Below are 18417 nucleotides of genomic sequence, written 5' to 3'. Positions count from 1 at the left end.
GTTTGCACAACACAGTCCTGATGGATATGTTCTCCCCGTCGACGCCCGTCAGCATTTCGCAAAGTGAAAACGTGACTCGTCGGAGAACACAACACCATGCCAACGTCGTAACAACCATGAACGATGCTGGTCAGCCCATCGTCGGCGTTCACAGCGATGTCTGTCAGTCAGGATGGGTCCAACATAATGGCGTCGACACCGTAATCCTGCCGCACGGAGACGGCGCCGGACGGTGGAAGCACTGATCAAACCACGTCGGCCTTGACGGTTCTGGGAGCCGACAACGTTCGATCCCGAATATGGCGCCAAACAATGTCTCGATCTTGGCGGGGAGAGAAACATGGTGGTTCCTGTTTCTTGTTACCTGTTGTCTTATGATGGTGGAATGATGGCAAACCAACGCCCCACTCGATCCTCTGGTGACAATCTTGGCATTGCAAAATAAACTTTACTTGCAGAGGTACAGCTAAAATGAGAACGGATTTTTTGCCTACGGTCATTTTATACCCCTGGTCAGCATGTTTTACGCATGCAAGTTGTGCTTTTCGTGTGTGCTGTGCATGAATTTTTGTTATTGTCATGTGATGTGTTCCATGATGGGTTCGGGCAATCCGTTTTACTGTACAGCATTATTTATTGTCTTTTTGTGTTATTAACAACATTTCCAACGTTCATTTTTCACTCTCAAAACAATCCTATTACCATATTTCAAAATTTACAGGTGGTGCGTTTTCAATGATGTTCAGTATATTATACCCCATGAAGAACCGGGGACTGAATTGTTGGTCTAAATATGAGTCAGGGGTGAGGCTCGCTGACTCGGTTCATGTACTTGCGTAGATTCATCTTGCTCATGATATCTATCACCTGATAGTGTGATCGCGTCTCAGTTACACACCGACCGCCGTCACATACTAGAGGAATGTTGTTTAGCGGGGCAGTATATAAATAGTACATTGAAGTGTTGGGGAAATCCCAGGGTACCTGCAGTCCGTTCAGCAGGGAGAAGATGTACTGGAACAGGACAGTGGAGCTGTTCACGGCAAACCTCCAACAATCCATGTCGGCCCCAACACTGGGAGGAGGAGGATCACGCAGGCCCGGATGTTGCACCTGCAGACAGGTGAGTGATCATTGAGGGACAGGTGAGTATACACAAGTACTGAGTCACAAAATATTCACGTAGCCTACATATCCTCTTGGAGTGTTCAGATGGAGGAACCGTCTGTGCGTTAGCGCTCCTAGACCACACAGAGGTGTAAGGTCTCTGGTCATCGCAATTCGCCTGTAATCCACACGGCCTGTAGGTTACTTACAGACCGCCATGTTTACATTACATTTCATTAATACATTTTCTTTTTGTTAATACAGATTAGTTACACTCCCCAAATACACTAGCCTATGTATGCCTCTCAGTTTGTCCATGTAAATATTGTCCAAACGGAAAATAACACAAAAGAATGTCATACATTTAATGTCCCAACGTCAATCCCCTTCATAGGAATAGTATAATATCGCTTACTTTATCTTTTGGTTGTCTGTCTTCTTTTCGTTGGCCTTGACCTTGTTGAACTTAAACATCACGAGCACAAAGGACAAAGGACGTTGACCTGCAAGGTCAAAACATCACTTTCAGACAACATGGAGCTCGAGGGTAAACGTGATCGAATGTGGGTCCCACTAGAAACACATGAAAGTAAACACTTAAAACTGAAACTATATTAAAGCAATTTTAAAATTGGCTTCTTCTGGAGACATTGGTTGAGTGAGATCAAGCTATCTGATAGGTCATATTACCATTATATCACGATGCCTTCAGACAACGGTGACGTCATCGGTTACCATCACAACTCCCGAGCCACTGAATCTGATTAGTCGAGACACTGAAAAGCTTATACAGGAGATATCGATTGGCTGAAATCAACCATCCCTTGATATCGGTACAAATAACTTGTATCGCAATTCTTAAGTTTGTTCATCATTGTGACGTCACTGGTTACCATGACGTCAAGCTCCAGTGGCATCCCTCTGACACAGAACGTAGTCTGCAGCCTTCAGGAAACTGCACCTATTCCATATTCCAGTTGACAAGAGTGAACGATAAACAGAATCTCGCTCAATGTGAAACAATAATAATCGTTAAGCCAGAGATGATAGCATACACCTAGCAGCATCCCTGCTGTTCCAAAACAGTAATGGAGGCTTGACATTCAGATATATACTCAAACACAAAGAAATGTCACCTTTCAAAACAAAATGCAATTTCTTTATTCTTACAAGGTGGTGTTTTTATGATTGTACCGTTTTGTTACCATGTTGTTCAATTCAAATTTACAGTTATTACCAACATCAGTTTGTTTTCTGATGCAAAAACATATCGACCGAACGCACCTAAATAGGTAGACGTGATAAAAGCTTCCGTATGCACGCGCATATTGTGACAACCCTACCAATAGAAGCGAGTCCCAAACTCGCCTGCAGTAATTTTTGGGACACAATCGCCATGGCACGACTTACAAGAGATCAGAGGAACCAGGTCTTCGGACGATTGCAAGTAGGCCAGACGGTACGGTGGGTAGCCAATCGTTTTAATGTCATGTTATGACAATCAACCGACTGCAGGAGCGGTATCAGGCCACTAACAGCATCCAAGACCGTCCACACAGTGGACAACCTTCAATAACATCACAACGTCAAGACTGACAGATTGTGCGCAACTATCTGCTTCACCAAAGCGACGGAAACAGCACGCCAGACCATTGGGGATTCACAGAGACCCATTATATTCCATTATATAATAGTGCCGATACAGTGCGTCGACGTTAGCGCGAAAGCAACCTCTGCAATCACAGACCATATCGCGGTTCTGTCCTCACCGCTCGCCACCGCCGAAACCGACTGAATTGGCAACTCAGCATCAAAATTAGCGTTATCGACAATCGACTGTGCCTCTTTTCTGATGAAAGCCGATATTGTGTTTGGACAGCCGACGGTAGAGTGAGAGTATTGCGAAGGCGTGGGGAACGCTTTTCCAATGAGTGTGTTGTTTATAGAGACTCGAGGGGTGGTCCAAGCGTTTGGGGTACAATCGGTCTGAACCAGAGAGTTGGCCCCTTGGTGTTCCATAATTTCTGTCCAGGACGAGGAAATCGCATGACAGCTGCTCGCTATATTGACCAAGTCATAAGACCCCACGTTGTACCACATTTTTGACGTCACAGAAATCACATTTTCCAATAAGACAACGCTCGTGCCCCCAAAGCCAGGGCTTCATTGGGCTCCCTAAGACAACATGGCATCCCAACCCTACAATGGTCTGCACTCAGTCCGGATTTAAATCCAATAGAACACATTTGGGACGAGAATCAAAGAAGGCTGAATGACCTCCAACCAAGGCCGACAACTGCTGCTGGTTTCGATCAGGTATTTAGCAGAGTATGGACCCAAGTGCCTATTATATGGCCTTCACCAACCGGCTAATTCATTCCATGTACAGACGATGCAACGCCGTCATCGATGCCCATGGAGGTATCTTAATGGTACCATTTTTTGGTGATTTTGTTTGTGTGAAAATGTGTTAACCATGCATAATTGTCAAAATTGAACTGTCATCTGTTTTGATTGTTAATTAGAGCGAATTAAAGCCGTCATCGATGCCCATGGAGGTATCTTAATGGTACCATTTTTTGGTGATTTTGTTGGTGTGAAAATGTGTTAACCATGCATAATTGTCAAAATTGAACTGTCATCTGTTTTGATTGTTAATTAGAGCGAATTAAAGTGTGTGTTTTAAGAAACCTCTATCGCTGTGACGTTTCTTTTGCGGTTCAGTATACAATGATCTTCGCACAACCGTTGTTCCTTTACCATGCTAGTATGGTAGTTACGGTCACATTAGCGCTAAGACTTACCTTCAGTCTATGTTAAGGTATGGTAGTTATGGTCACCTTAGCTCTAAGACTACCTTCAGTCTATGTTAAAGTATGGTAGTTACAGTCACCTTAGCGGTAAGACTACCTTCAGTCTATGTTAAAGTATGGTAGTTACAGTCACCTTAGCGGTAAGACTACCTTCAGTCTATGTTAAAGTATGGTAGTTACAGTCACCTTAGCGGTAAGACTACCTTCAGTCTATGTTAAAGTATGGTAGTTACAGTCACCTTAGCGGTAAGACTACCTTCAGTCTATGTTAAAGTATGGTAGTTACAGTCACCTTAGCGGTAAGACTACCTTCCGTCTATGTTTAAGTATGTGAGTTACAGGCACCTTAGCGCTAAGACTACCTTCAGTCTATGTTAAGGTAGGGGAGTGACGGTCACCTTAGCACTAACACTACCTTAAGTCTATGTTAAAATATGGGAGTTGCGGTCACCTTAGCGGTAAGACTACCGTAAGTCTATGTTAAAGTGTGGGAGTTGCGGTCACCATAGCGTTAAGACTACCGTAAGTCTATGTTAAAGTGTGGGAGTTGCGGTCACCATAGCGCTAAGACTAGCGTCAGTCTATGTTAAAGTGTGGGCGTTGCGGTCACCTTAGCGCTAAGACTACCGTAAGTCTATGTTAAAGTATGGGAGCTATGGTCACCTTAGCGCTAAGACTACCGTAAGTCTATGTTAAAGTGTGGGAGTTGCGGTCACCATAGCGCTAAGACTACCGTAAGTCTATGTTAAAGTGTGGGAGTTGCGGTCACCTTAGCGCTAAGACTACCGTAAGTCTATGTTAAAGTATGGGAGTTCCCTCACCTTAGCGCTAAGACTACCGTAAGCGTATGTTAAAGTGTTGGAGTTGCGATCACCATAGCGCTAAGACTACCGTAAGTCTATGTTAAAGTGTTGGAGTTGCGGTCATCATAGCGCTAAGACTACCGTAAGTCTATGTTAAAGTATGGGAGTTGCGGTCACCATAGCGCTAAGACTACCGTAAGTGTATGTTAAAGTGTTGGAGTTGCGGTCACCATAGCGCTAAGACTACCTTAAGTCTATGTTAAAGTATGGGATTTACAGTCACCTTAGCGCTAAGACTACCTTACGAGTATGTTAAGGTATGCGAGTTACGGTCACCTTAGCGCTAAGATCGCTTTGTACAACGGCACCCTGGTACCATCTCCATGTGATAGTGATCATTAACATATGCTAATGATAAGGACGGAAAGCTACATTCGGCTCTGCTTTTGATTTTGTGGAAAGTTTCTGATCTCAATTCTTTTCTTATACATGTAATTATCTGAGATCTTTCCGTCATGAAGAGTTTCATTGAAAAATTCGTAGTTTGAAAAGGCGGGGGGAAACGCGCCCTAGTGTGCAAACAATAGCGACATGCATGCACGTGTGCGTGCGTGCGTGTGCGCATGTGCTAGCCTGCATGGCCCATAGTGTCACGCATGTCTGCATGATGTACACTGTCATAAGTAGAGCGGATGGAGAACATTTTAACACAGTTATTGACAGATGGAAATAAGGAGTACGGCTCACAACGAGAAACTCCCTCTGCCGGTATAGTGATGTTTGGGAACACGGGTGCCCAGTCGTGCAAGGCGATGTGCAGGGTTGTGTCCATTTGGCAGGCTAGGAACCTGAAATTATAGGTTCAAATCCCGTTTCGTTATCGTTGTGTTTCTACTTTTGTGAGCACCATACCCAGGCCTGTGGGTTTCACCCACAGGCCCTCGTGTCTTTGCGAAGATTAAACATTAATAAAAACTTGAGATGACCTCCGACTCGAAATGCTACACAGTACAATACATTATGAAGCAAATCAAGTAGGGGGTCATCTTAATTTTAAAATATTTTTCTTAACATCTTTAAACCTCGCAAGGACACGAGGGCCAGTAGTTTCACCAAACTTTCAAGCGTCACACACCTCGTTTCTTTCGGGCATATATCACATACTCAGTCAAAGGCACACACGCACACGAACGCACGCCCATATATGCAGACACACATTTTGTTATATACTGAGTCAAAAAAGAAACTGCACATTCTTTCTTCAGGGCATTATAAAAGAACAAGAGATGGTAAGATGGTTAAATTGTTATTATTTCATTGCTGAGATCTGTGTGATGTACTCGATACACTGACAGTGCCATAATCAGTTCCATTAGGCTACACCGCCGTTCCACAACATGGGTATACAGAATGTCAAGTCACAAGAATAAAAATGCGAAATTTCTCAGGTCAATATCGTGTTTGGCCGCCCCGCGCATTCACTACTGCCAAACACCGTCTCCTCGTCAACTGCCTGATGCTTGTGAACACGTGGTTGGGGATTCTGCGCCATTGCTCTTGCAAGGCAGCGCCAAGTTCATGCAAATTCTGAGGCTGGTTCCTAAGACCACGAAGCCTTCTCCCAAGTGCATCCCAAACGTGCTCTATTGGATTAAGGTCAGGGGACCTCGATGGCCAGTCCATGACGTTGATTCCAGCGTTTTGAAGGAAATTTCGTATCAACATCGAGGTATGCAGCCAAGCATTATCATGCTGGAACTGTAGACCTGGGCCGTGAGCCGCCATGAAAGGAACGAGATCGGGGGTGAGCACCTGGTCGCGGTAAGCAGCAGCTGTGAGGTTTCCAGGGATGACCACAAGTCGGGAACGGTTGTTCCCACAGAAAGCACCCCACCTCATGCAACTTCCGCCCCCGAATTTGTCGACTTCCTGTACACAACATTTGGCATACCGTTCACGACGTCGTCTCCAGACTCTATGCCTGCCGTCCGTGAATCTGAGGGTAAACCTGGATTCATCGCTAAAGACGACTCGATTCCAGCCTCTCTGGGTCCATCGGAGGTGACGTTGGGCCCACAGCAAACGTTGACGTTGATGAAACGGCGTCAATATTGGCCCACGATATGGACGTCGAGAATAGAGATTGGCAGCCCGCAACCGATTTCGAATGGCCTGTGAGGACAGTCGACCTCCAAACATCTCAGCCCTGGTTCGTGTAGCCGGCAGAAATCTGTCACGTAGGTGACGTAGAACGATTTGACGGTCTTCTGCTCGTGACGTCACACGTGGACGACCCGACCTTGGGCGATCAGAAGTGGTGCCAGTTTGTTGTAGACGACCTCGCAAGTCATACACAGTACGACGGCTGCATCCCATTGCTCTTGCGTCGTCAATAACTGATCTTCCCGCTTGCAACATGCCAACGGCACGTTCACGTTGCACATTTGACAATCGTGGCATTTCAAGTACCGTTAGAACTGTGGTTTAAAAGTGTTGTTTTTTCAATTCTTGAGGCCAATGCAAACACGTGCATATGAAGAAAACTTCGATGCGAAGATCACGAGATCGACTGCACGTGCAAAACCTGATTTGGCACTAACGTCATTTGCACGACGAATGGATGGGTTTGAGTGGGTTTTGCTAACGTTTTTGTAGAGTCGAAAGATAGGGATCCCATTTCGGATACATAGATGTATCATCAGAGAAAAATTATTCATTAAATTTCAAATTACATTTGTGAAGTTTTTTTGTTTACTCAGTATATATTCCGCTCGCTTTCTGTTCTCAGGTACTTACTACTTCGTGGGGGCCACTGACCTCCGTCTAGGGGGAAAATGGGCTTGGGAGGGTGAGGCAACAGAGATCGCCTACAGTGACTGGGCGCCAGGACAGCCAAGCACTGCCTCGGAACACTGCATGGACTTGATAAAACGCTACAACTACAAGATGAACGATGCACCATGTGGTGCCAAACTTAATTTCATTTGTTAACAGCGTGTCAAGTGTTAATACCTGGAACATCTAATAATGGAATCCAAGAAGGGATACATTGTCGCTACTGCGCATTTTAGATGGGGCAACGGTGCAATCAATATCTAACCGTTGTAATATACTCATGGAAACGAATAAGGGAACACATGAAAGTACAAGTATTCCCTTATTCTTTTCAAGAACTTCACCCACATTGCAATGCAAAGCTTGTGGAGAAAGGAATAGAGGAACACTTGTAGTTTCATGTGTTCCTTTATTTGTTTCCATGAGTATATTACAACGGTTAGATATTGCATCGTCGCCTTTGGGTAAAACATCAAAAATGTTATATAGAGCACCAGCAGGCGACACCATGTCGTGTATTTGTTCTTTTCTATAACATTTCCTTGTTTTTGTGTCCCCTCTAGGATTCCGTAGGTTTGCATGTCCTGAACAATAAAATGAAGTCCTAAGGCACTGTTGCTGGATTACTTGTTACAGCTGAAGGACAAAACGTCTCGGAACATGCTGAATATTCATACAAAGTGTACCCGTGAAGATCCGGGTTAGATCCCGTGAAGATCTGGTTAGAATTGGTCTTTAGCAACCCATGCTTGTCGTAAGAGGCGACTAACGGGATTGGGTTCGAACTGATCTTCAGCAACCCATGCTTGTCGTAAGAGGCGACTAACGGGATCGTGTGGTCAGGCTCGCTGACTTGGTTGACACATGACATCGTATCCTATGTACGTAGGTCGATACTCATGTTGTTGATCACTGGATTGCCTGGTCCAGACTCGATTATTTACAGACCGCCGCCATATAGCTGGAATATTGCGGTGTGCGGCGTTAAACAACAAACAATAATCTTTTCACAACAATATAAACTTAATGAAATACTGATAAAGTTTCGATATTTAGAACAAAATCAATCAAACTATGTTCTGACAAAATTCGAGATGCTTTATCACAAAGTTACAGTTCACGACCGTGCAGATTTGGGTCTCAAATGGCCCTCAGCTACTTACAATTGTAACTATGCTTGTCGTTAGGGGCGACAAACGGGATCAGGTGGTCTTACTACCGACTTGGTAGATGTATTCCCTCGTATCCCCATTGAATCGATGCTCATAACGTCAATCACTGGATTGTCTGGTCCAGATTGGAAACTGACCACCGTCATATTGTGGCGTTTAACAACAAACAGCCACCGACAATGACAGAAGTTGCTGTAAAATCTCTTTGCTCTCTCTCTCTCTGAGTAAATAACATCGACAAGTAGATAACAACAAACCCACACCAAACCAACACAGCTGTACCGGGTTTCCAAGAACACAAACCCACACTGAATCAACACAGATGTACGGGGTTTCCATAAACACAAACCCAGACTAAACCAACATAGTTGTACCGGGTTTCCATGAACACAAACCCACACTGAATCAACACAGATGTACGGGGTTTCCATGAACACAAACCCACACTGAACCAACACAGCTGTACCGGGTTTCCATGAACACAAACCCACACTGAACCAACATAGTTGTACCGGGTTTCCATGAACACAAACCCACACTGAACCAACATAGTTGTACCGGGTTTCCATGAACACAAACCCACACTGAACCAACACAGCTGTACCGGGTTTCCATAAACACAAACCCACACTGAAACAACATAGTTGTACCGGGTTTCCATGAACACAAACCCACACTTGTCGATGTCATTTACTCACGCCTCTTTCAGTAATATATTCATTGTGAGAGAGAGAGAGAGAGAGAGAGAGAGAGAGAGAGAGAGAGAGAGAGAGAGAGAGTGAGAGAGAGAGAGAGTGAGAGAGAGACAGAGAGTGAGAGAGAGTGAGAGAGAGAGAAAGAGAGAGACAGAGAGAGAGAGAGAGAGAGAGAGAGAGAGAGAGAGAGAGAGAGAGAGAGAGAGAGAGAGAGAGTGAGAGAGAGAGAGAGAGAGAGAGAGACAGAGAGAGAGAGAGAGAGGAGAGAGAGAGAGAGAGAGATAACGAGAGAGAGAGAAAGAGAGAGGGAGAGGGAGAGAGAGAACGAGAGAGAGAGAAAGAGAGAGAGAGAGAAAGAGAGAGAGAGGGAGAGGGAGAGAGAGTATACAAGTGGACGTTCTCCGTGCTCGTGTGAATTAGTAAGACTCCGCAGACGTTGTTTCTTTTAACGAAACCCCATGATTTCTTGCCATCCGACAAGTGTCCAGCGAAAATTAACTTTAAGGCAGTTCTTATTTCCAGAATACTTGTTTGAGTGGCATTTTAGAATTTGGAAAGTATAATACATTGTACTGATACATTTCTTGACAATAACTTCTCGTCTTTGTGAGTGCGACTCTTTTTCCAGATTGATGTAAATCAAGAATTCGAAAACCATTCCCCGGACCCGAGAATGTGAAACGGTCTGTTGGAATTGTTAAATGAGCCCGAATTGCTGATATACATAAGAATGTCTGGTCCAAAGGGGGATTATACTCAACTCTTTCCTCTCTTCTCCAAATGTATTTTGTTCTCCGTTGTTCCTTTATTCATTGTAGATCTAAAGCCTCAGTCTTGACCCTTGACCCTTGCCCCTCGTTCTGAGTACACTCTTAATCAAACTTTGACCTCTGTCTGATTTCATCAAATTTATTCAAAAACTGTCACTCTGACGATTCAATGAATCAATTACGAAACAAGCGAGATTAAGATAGCGTCAAGAGCCTGTGAGTATGTTTTGACACATTCCACAAAAACAGGACTCGTGTTGATGTCAGTTTCAAGATGGCCGTTTTACAGGTTTTGTCCTTTATAAAACTCCCTCTCGGTTTTAAGAGGGCTTAGGGGATTGGGCTATAAATGGGAACGCCCAAAGGTGATGATGTAAGAGGTCAAGATGAGCGTTTATTGACCACTCATGACTTGACCATCTGCTGAACTGACTGGGGTCATTAGCTAACGCTCTGTGACGATGTTACCCATAGACACTCATCCGTGAACTCCGTTGTTCAATCATTGTCAGGCACTTACAGCATGATGATCAGGCCAAAACTCATTCAAATTCACCGGAAACATTTACCTTTTGGCATTACGTTGTAACAAATAATGAAACTCTCAAATCATCAAATATATTGCAGAAATATATTCCTTCACATTATTAAAAAAAAATTCCTGAAAAGTTTGAATAGATGCTTTTCAAGACAACACTAAATAAGTGAGGTCTCACTAAGGTTTTTAATGTTCTTGATACTGACTGGCTTCAAAGGTACTAAAATACTAAAAGATGAACATTTGTTAAACTGACGTAGTTCTAACCCGAAACGCTCCGAGGTGCTTGTATTTATTACTAACATAACTAACAGAAAATTGCTTTGAATAATATCTTTTTAGGAAAGTCTGTTATTACCTTTTTTTAATGTTGAGAAAGAACGACCCTAGATAACCCTAGGACTGAAATTGGTCGCAGGAGTAATTCTCCACATCGTAAATTACGTTGATGTAACTGCTGTAGCTGATGGTGACGGAGGCGAAGTTTACTATACAGATGAATAGCTCCTAACCATTATCATATAGGGTAGTTTACATATTTGTGTCACATTGGCATAATTTGTATCAATTAAAAGTATTAGAGCGTATTATCTGTGTATACTCGTGTACAACCGCTGGTTGAGTTTGTGAAGTCCAATACAGCACCCTTACTATTACAGTATGGAGTAGTCCACAGGATACCTTTAAAGGTAGTCATCGACCCAAACTAACAGACTCACAAACTTAAGGAAACACGTGGTTTGAACACGCCACGATGGAAATCACTTTCTACACACTCCATAAGGAGAAATTCTTGTTGAAATGTTTAAGGAAAACACGTGCAGATCCAGATTGTAATGAGTCTTGAACAACCCATGCTTGTTGTAGAAGGGATCAACAAGGTGGAATGTAGAGCTGGGACGGGTAGGAAAAAATGGAATCGAGTACCCGCATGTACTTACCCGAATCGGAATCGAGTACCCGGAAATGTAAGGAATACAACGCTTCTGTCAACTTTCTGAATATTCAATCACGATTTGACAGAGATTATAATAGAAAACTTATAAGGGTGGCAACAAGACATTAAAAATGATCTCAAGCTATATAATTTACGTCTGGTCAACCAATATGAGTAACACCATTGCTTACATTGCTCGTTAAAATAAACATTTCGTTCCCGCTGTTACTGTAACTTGACTACTCACTGCTCATGCGCAGATAAATTACAGTCGGTAATAATAACCTCCATTAATCGGACAACACCAATGATGTAAATGTGTGTTACGTCAATAATGAAAAAGACAAGTTACTATCTGCCCTTGCCATTACAGAATTCTCTCCATTTCCGGGTACTCGATTCCCAGAAATAGGACTCGATTCCAGCTGTACCCGACCCGGATTCGAGTACCGTCCCAGCCCTAGTGAAATGTACAGACTTGTTGGCCGATGCAGGTCATCGTAACCCGACTGCGTAGATCGATGGTCAAGACGTCAACCACTGGATTGTTTTCGCCAGATTCAGTTATTTATACAGATCAATGACATACAGTTGTAATACTGGTGAGAGCAGCGTGAAACACAAAACACACCTTCCAGCAAGAGAGACCATACATCGGACTAAACACAAAACGCACCTTCCAGCAAGAGAGACCATACATCGGACTAAACACAAAACGCACCTTCCAGCAAGAGAGACCATACATCGGACTAAACACAAAACGAACCTTCCAGCAAGAGAGACCATACATCGGACTAAACACAAAACGCACCTTCCAGCAACAGAGACCACACATCGGACTAAACACAAAACGCACCTTCCAGCAAGAGAGACCATACATCGGACTAAACACAAAACGCACCTTCCAGCAAGAGAGACCATACATCGGACTAAACACAAAACGAACCTTCCAGCAAGAGAGACCATACATCGGACTAAACACAAAACACACATTCCAGCAAGAGAGACCATACATCGGACTAAACACAAAACACACCTTCCAGCAAGAGAGACCACACATCGGACTAAACACAAAAACACACCTTCCAGCAAGAGAGAGACCATACATCGGACTAAACACAACCACACCTTCCAGCAAGAGAGAGACCATACATCGGACTAAACAAAAAACACACCTTCCAGCAAGACAGACCATACATCGGACTAAACACAAAACACACCTTCCAGCAAGAGAGACCATACATCGGACTAAACACAAAACACACCTTCCAGCAAGAGAGACCATACATCGGACTAAACACAAAACACACCTTCCAGCAAGAGAGACCATACATCGGACTAAACAAAAAACACACCTTCCAGCAAGACAGACCATACATCGGACTAAACACAAAACACACCTTCCAGCAAGAGAGACCATACATCGGACTAAACATAACCACACCTTCCAGCAAGAGACCATACATCGGACTAAACACAAAACACACCTTCCAGCAAGAGAGACCATACATCGGACTAAACACAAAACACACCTTCCAGCAAGAGAGACCACACATCGGACTAAACACAAAACACACCTTCCAGCAAGAGAGAGACCACACATCGGACTAAACACAAAACACACCTTCCAGCAAGACAGACCATACATCGGACTAAAACAACCACACCTTCCAGCAAGAGAGAGCATACATCGGACTAAACACAAAACACACCTTCCAGCAAGACAGACCATACATCGGACTAAACACAAAACACACCTTCCAGCAAGAGAGACCACACATCGGACTAAACACAAAACACACCTTCCAGCAAGAGAGACCATACATCGGACTAAACACAAAACACACCTTCCAGCAAGAGAGACCATACATCGGACTAAACAAAAAAACACACCTTCCAGCAAGACAGACCATACATCGGACTAAACACAAAACACACCTTCCAGCCAGGGAGACCATACATCGGACTAAACAAAAAACACACCTTCCAGCAAGACAGACCATACATCGGACTAAACACAAAACACACCTTCCAGCAAGAGTGACCATACATCGGACTAAACACAAAACACACCTTCCAGCAAGAGTGACCATACATCGGACTAAACACAAAACACACCTTCCAGCAAGAGAGGCCATACATCGGACTAAACACAAAACACACCTTCCAGCAAGAGTAACCATACATCGGACTAAACACAAAACACACCTTCCAGCAAGAGAGGCCATACATCGGACTAAACACAAAACACACCTTCCAGCAAGACAGACCACACATCGGACTAAACACAAAACACACCTTCCAGCAAGACAGACCATACATCGGACTAAAAACAACCACACCTTCCAGCAAGAGACCATACATCGGACTAAACAAAAAAACACCTTCCAGCAAGACAGACCATACAACGGACTAAACACAAAACACACCTTCCAGCAAGAGAGACCACACATCGGACTAAACACAAAACACACCTTCCAGCAAGGGAGACCATACATCGGACTAAACACAAAACACACCTTCCAGCAAGAGAGACCATACATCGGACTAAACACAAAACACACCTTCCAGCAAGAGAGAGACCATACATCGGACTAAACACAAAACACACCTTCCAGCAAGAGACCATACATCGGACTAAACACAAAACACACCTTCCAGCAAGAGAGACCATACATCGGACTAAACACAAAACACACCTTCCAGCAAGAGAGACCATACATCGGACTAAACACAAAACACACCTTCCAGCAAGAGAGACCATACATCGGACTAAACACAAAACACACCTTCCAGCAAGAGAGACCACACATCGGACTAAACACAAAACACACCTTCCAGAAAGAGACCATACATCGGACTAAACACAAAACACACCTTCCAGCAAGAGAGACCACACATCGGACTAAACACACAACCACACCTTCCAGAAAGAGAGAGACCATACATCGGACTAAACACAAAACACACCTTCCAGCAAGAGAGACCATACATCGGACTAAACACAAAACACACCTTCCAGCAAGAGAGACCATACATCGGACTAAACACAAAACACACCTTCCAGCAAGAGAGACCATACATCGGACTAAACACAAAACACACCTTCCAGCAAGAGAGACCATACATCGGACTAAACACAAAACACACCTTCCAGCAAAAGAGACCATACATCGGACTAAACACAAAACACACCTTCCAGCAAGAGAGACCACACATCGGACTAAACACAAAACACACCTTCCAGCAAGAGAGACCATACATCGGACTAAACACAAAACACACCTTCCAGCAAGAGAGACCACACATCGGACTAAACACAACCACACCTTCCAGAAAGAGAGACCATACATCGGACTAAACACAAAACACACCTTCCAGCAAGAGACCATACATCGGACTAAACACAAAACACACCTTCCAGCAAGAGAGACCATACATCGGACTAAACACAACCACACCTTCCAGCAAGAGAGACCATACATCGGACTAAACACAAAACACACCTTCCAGCAAGACAGACCATACATCGGACTAAACACAAAACACACCTTCCAGCAAGAGAGACCATACATCGGACTAAACACAAAACACACCTTCCAGCAAGAGAGACCATACATCGGACTAAACACAACCACACCTTCCAGCAAGAGAGACCATACATCGGACTAAACAAAAAAAACACACCTTCCAGCAAGACAGACCATACATCGGACTAAACACAAAACACACCTTCCAGCAAGAGAGACCATACATCGGACTAAACACAACCACACCTTCCAGCAAGAGAGACCATACAGCGGACTAAACACAAAACACACCTTCCGGCCAGGAGAACATACATCGGACTAAACACAACCACACCTTCCAGCAAGAGAGACCATACATCGGACTAAACACAAAACACACCTTCCAGCAAGAGTGACCATACATCGGACTAAACACAAAACACACCTTCCAGCAAGAGTGACCATACATCGGACTCAACACAAAACACACCTTCCAGCAAGAGTGACCATACATCGGACTAAACACAAAACACACACTTCCAGCCAGGGAGACCATACATCGGACTAAACAAAATAACACACCTTCCAGCAAGACAGACCATACATCGGACTAAACACAAAACACACCTTCCAGCCAGGGAGACCATACATCGGACTAAACACAAAACACACCTTCCAGCAAGAGAGTGACCATACATCGGACTAAACACAAAACACACCTTCCAGCAAGAGAGGCCATACATCGGACTAAACACAAAACACACCTTCCAGCAAGAGAGACCATACATCGGACTAAACACAAAACACACCTTCCTGCAAGAGAGGCCACATCGGACTAAACACAAAACACACCTTCCAGCAAGACCAGACCACACATCGGACTAAACACAAAACACACCTTCCAGCATGACAGACCATACATCGGACTAAAACAACCACACCTTCCAGCAAGAGACCATACATCGGACTAAACAAAAACACACCTTCCAGCAAGACAGACCATACATCGGACTAAACACAAAACACACCTTCCAGCAAGAGAGACCATACATCGGACTAAACAAAAACACACCTTCCAGCAAGACAGACCATACATCGGACTAAACACAAAACACACCTTCCAGCAAGAGAGACCATACATCGGACTAAACACAAAAACACCTTCCAGCAAGAGAGACCATACATCGGACTAAACACAAAACACACCTTCCGGCCAGGGAGACCATACATCGGACTAAACACAACCACACCTTCCAGCAAGAGAGACCATACATCGGACTAAACACAAAAACACACCTTCCAGCAAGAGTGACCATACATCGGACTAAACACAAAACACACCTTCCAGCAAGAGAGACCATACATCGGACTAAACACAACCACACCTTCCAGCAAGAGAGACCATACATCGGACTAAACAAAAAAAAACACCTTCCAGCAAGACAGACCATACATCGGACTAAACACAAAACACACCTTCCAGCAAGAGTGACCATACATCGGACTAAACACAAAACACACCTTCCAGCAAGAGAGAGACCATACATCGGACTAAACACAACCACACCTTCCAGCAAGAGAGACCATACATCGGACTAAACAAAAAAACACACCTTCCAGCAAGACAGACCATACATCGGACTAAACACAAAACACACCTTCCAGCAAGAGAGACCATACATCGGACTAAACACAACCACACCTTCCAGCAAGAGAGACCATACAGCGGACTAAACACAAAACACACCTTCCGGCCAGGAGAACATACATCGGACTAAACACAACCACACCTTCCAGCAAAGAGACCATACATCGGACTAAACACAAAACACACCTTCCAGCAAGAGTGACCATACATCGGACTAAACACAAAACACACCTTCCAGCAAGAGTGACCATACATCGGACTCAACACAAAACACACCTTCCAGCAAGAGTGACCATACATCGGACTAAACACAAAACACACCTTCCAGCCAGGAGAGACCATACATCGGACTAAACAAAAATAACACACCTTCCAGCAAGACAGACCATACATCGGACTAAACACAAAACACACCTTCCAGCCAGGGAGACCATACATCGGACTAAACACAAAACACACCTTCCAGCAAGAGTGACCATACATCGGACTAAACACAAAACACACCTTCCAGCAAGAGAGGCCATACATCGGACTAAACACAAAACACACCTTCCAGCAAGAGAGACCATACATCGGACTAAACACAAAACACACCTTCCTGCAAGAGAGGCCATACATCGGACTAAACACAAAACACACCTTCCAGCAAGACAGACCACACATCGGACTAAACACAAAACACACCTTCCAGCATGACAGACCATACATCGGACTAAAACAACCACACCTTCCAGCAAGAGAGACCATACATCGGACTAAACAAAACACACCTTCCAGCAAGACAGACCATACATCGGACTAAACACAAAAACACACCTTCCAGCAAGAGAGACCATACATCGGACTAAACAAAAAACACACCTTCCAGCAAGACAGACCATACATCGGACTAAACACAAAACACACCTTCCAGCAAGAGAGACCATACATCGGACTAAACACAAAACACCTTCCAGCAAGAGAGACCATACATCGGACTAAACACAAAACACACCTTCCGGCCAGGGAGACCATACATCGGACTAAACACAACCACACCTTCCAGCAAGAGAGACCATACATCGGACTAAACACAAAACACACCTTCCAGCAAGAGTGACCATACATCGGACTAAACACAAAACACACCTTCCAGCAAGAGTGACCATACATCGGACTAAACACAAAACACACCTTCCAGCAAGAGTGACCATACATCGGACTAAACACAAAACACACCTTCCAGCCAGGGAGACCATACATCGGACTAAACAAAAATAACACACCTTCCAGCAAGACAGACCATACATCGGACTAAACACAAAACACACCTTCCAGCAAGAGTGACCATACATCGGACTAAACACAAAACACACCTTCCAGCAAGAGTGACCATACATCGGACTAAACACAAAACACACCTTCCAGCAAGAGAGGCCATACATCGGACTAAAACACAAAAACACACCTTCCAGCAAGAGGACCATACATCGGACTAAACACAAAACACACCTTCCAGCAAGAGAGGCCATACATCGGACTAAACACAAAAACACACCTTCCAGCAAGACAGACCACACATCGGACTAAACACAAAAACACACCTTCCAG

At 44.2% G+C, this 18417-nt stretch overlaps 2 long non-coding RNA genes across 2 annotated transcripts in view; one reads left to right on the top strand and one right to left on the bottom strand.

Moving 5' to 3' along the window:
* The window catches only part of LOC124262948, a 31823-nt gene extending 23657 nt beyond the window's left edge, over nt 1–8166 (top strand). The window contains exon 4 of the long non-coding RNA XR_006894732.1: nt 7512–8166. This is a non-coding gene — a long non-coding RNA (uncharacterized LOC124262948). The remainder of the gene's footprint in view (nt 1–7511) is intronic.
* Nucleotides 1082–5871, bottom strand: LOC124262949. Its single transcript, XR_006894734.1, has 3 exons — nt 5471–5871; nt 1523–1610; nt 1082–1113 (listed from the first exon to the last, which is right to left on the bottom strand). It is a non-coding gene; the product is annotated as an uncharacterized LOC124262949 (long non-coding RNA).
* Nucleotides 8167–18417: the final 10251 nt, after the last annotated feature.

The sequence above is a fragment of the Haliotis rubra genome, unplaced genomic scaffold (assembly GCF_003918875.1).
Source record: "Haliotis rubra isolate DU_JTF1 unplaced genomic scaffold, ASM391887v1 Scf860, whole genome shotgun sequence".
Classification (NCBI taxonomy): domain Eukaryota; kingdom Metazoa; phylum Mollusca; class Gastropoda; order Lepetellida; family Haliotidae; genus Haliotis; species Haliotis rubra.
This window is presented reverse-complemented; position numbering and strand designations above follow the sequence as displayed.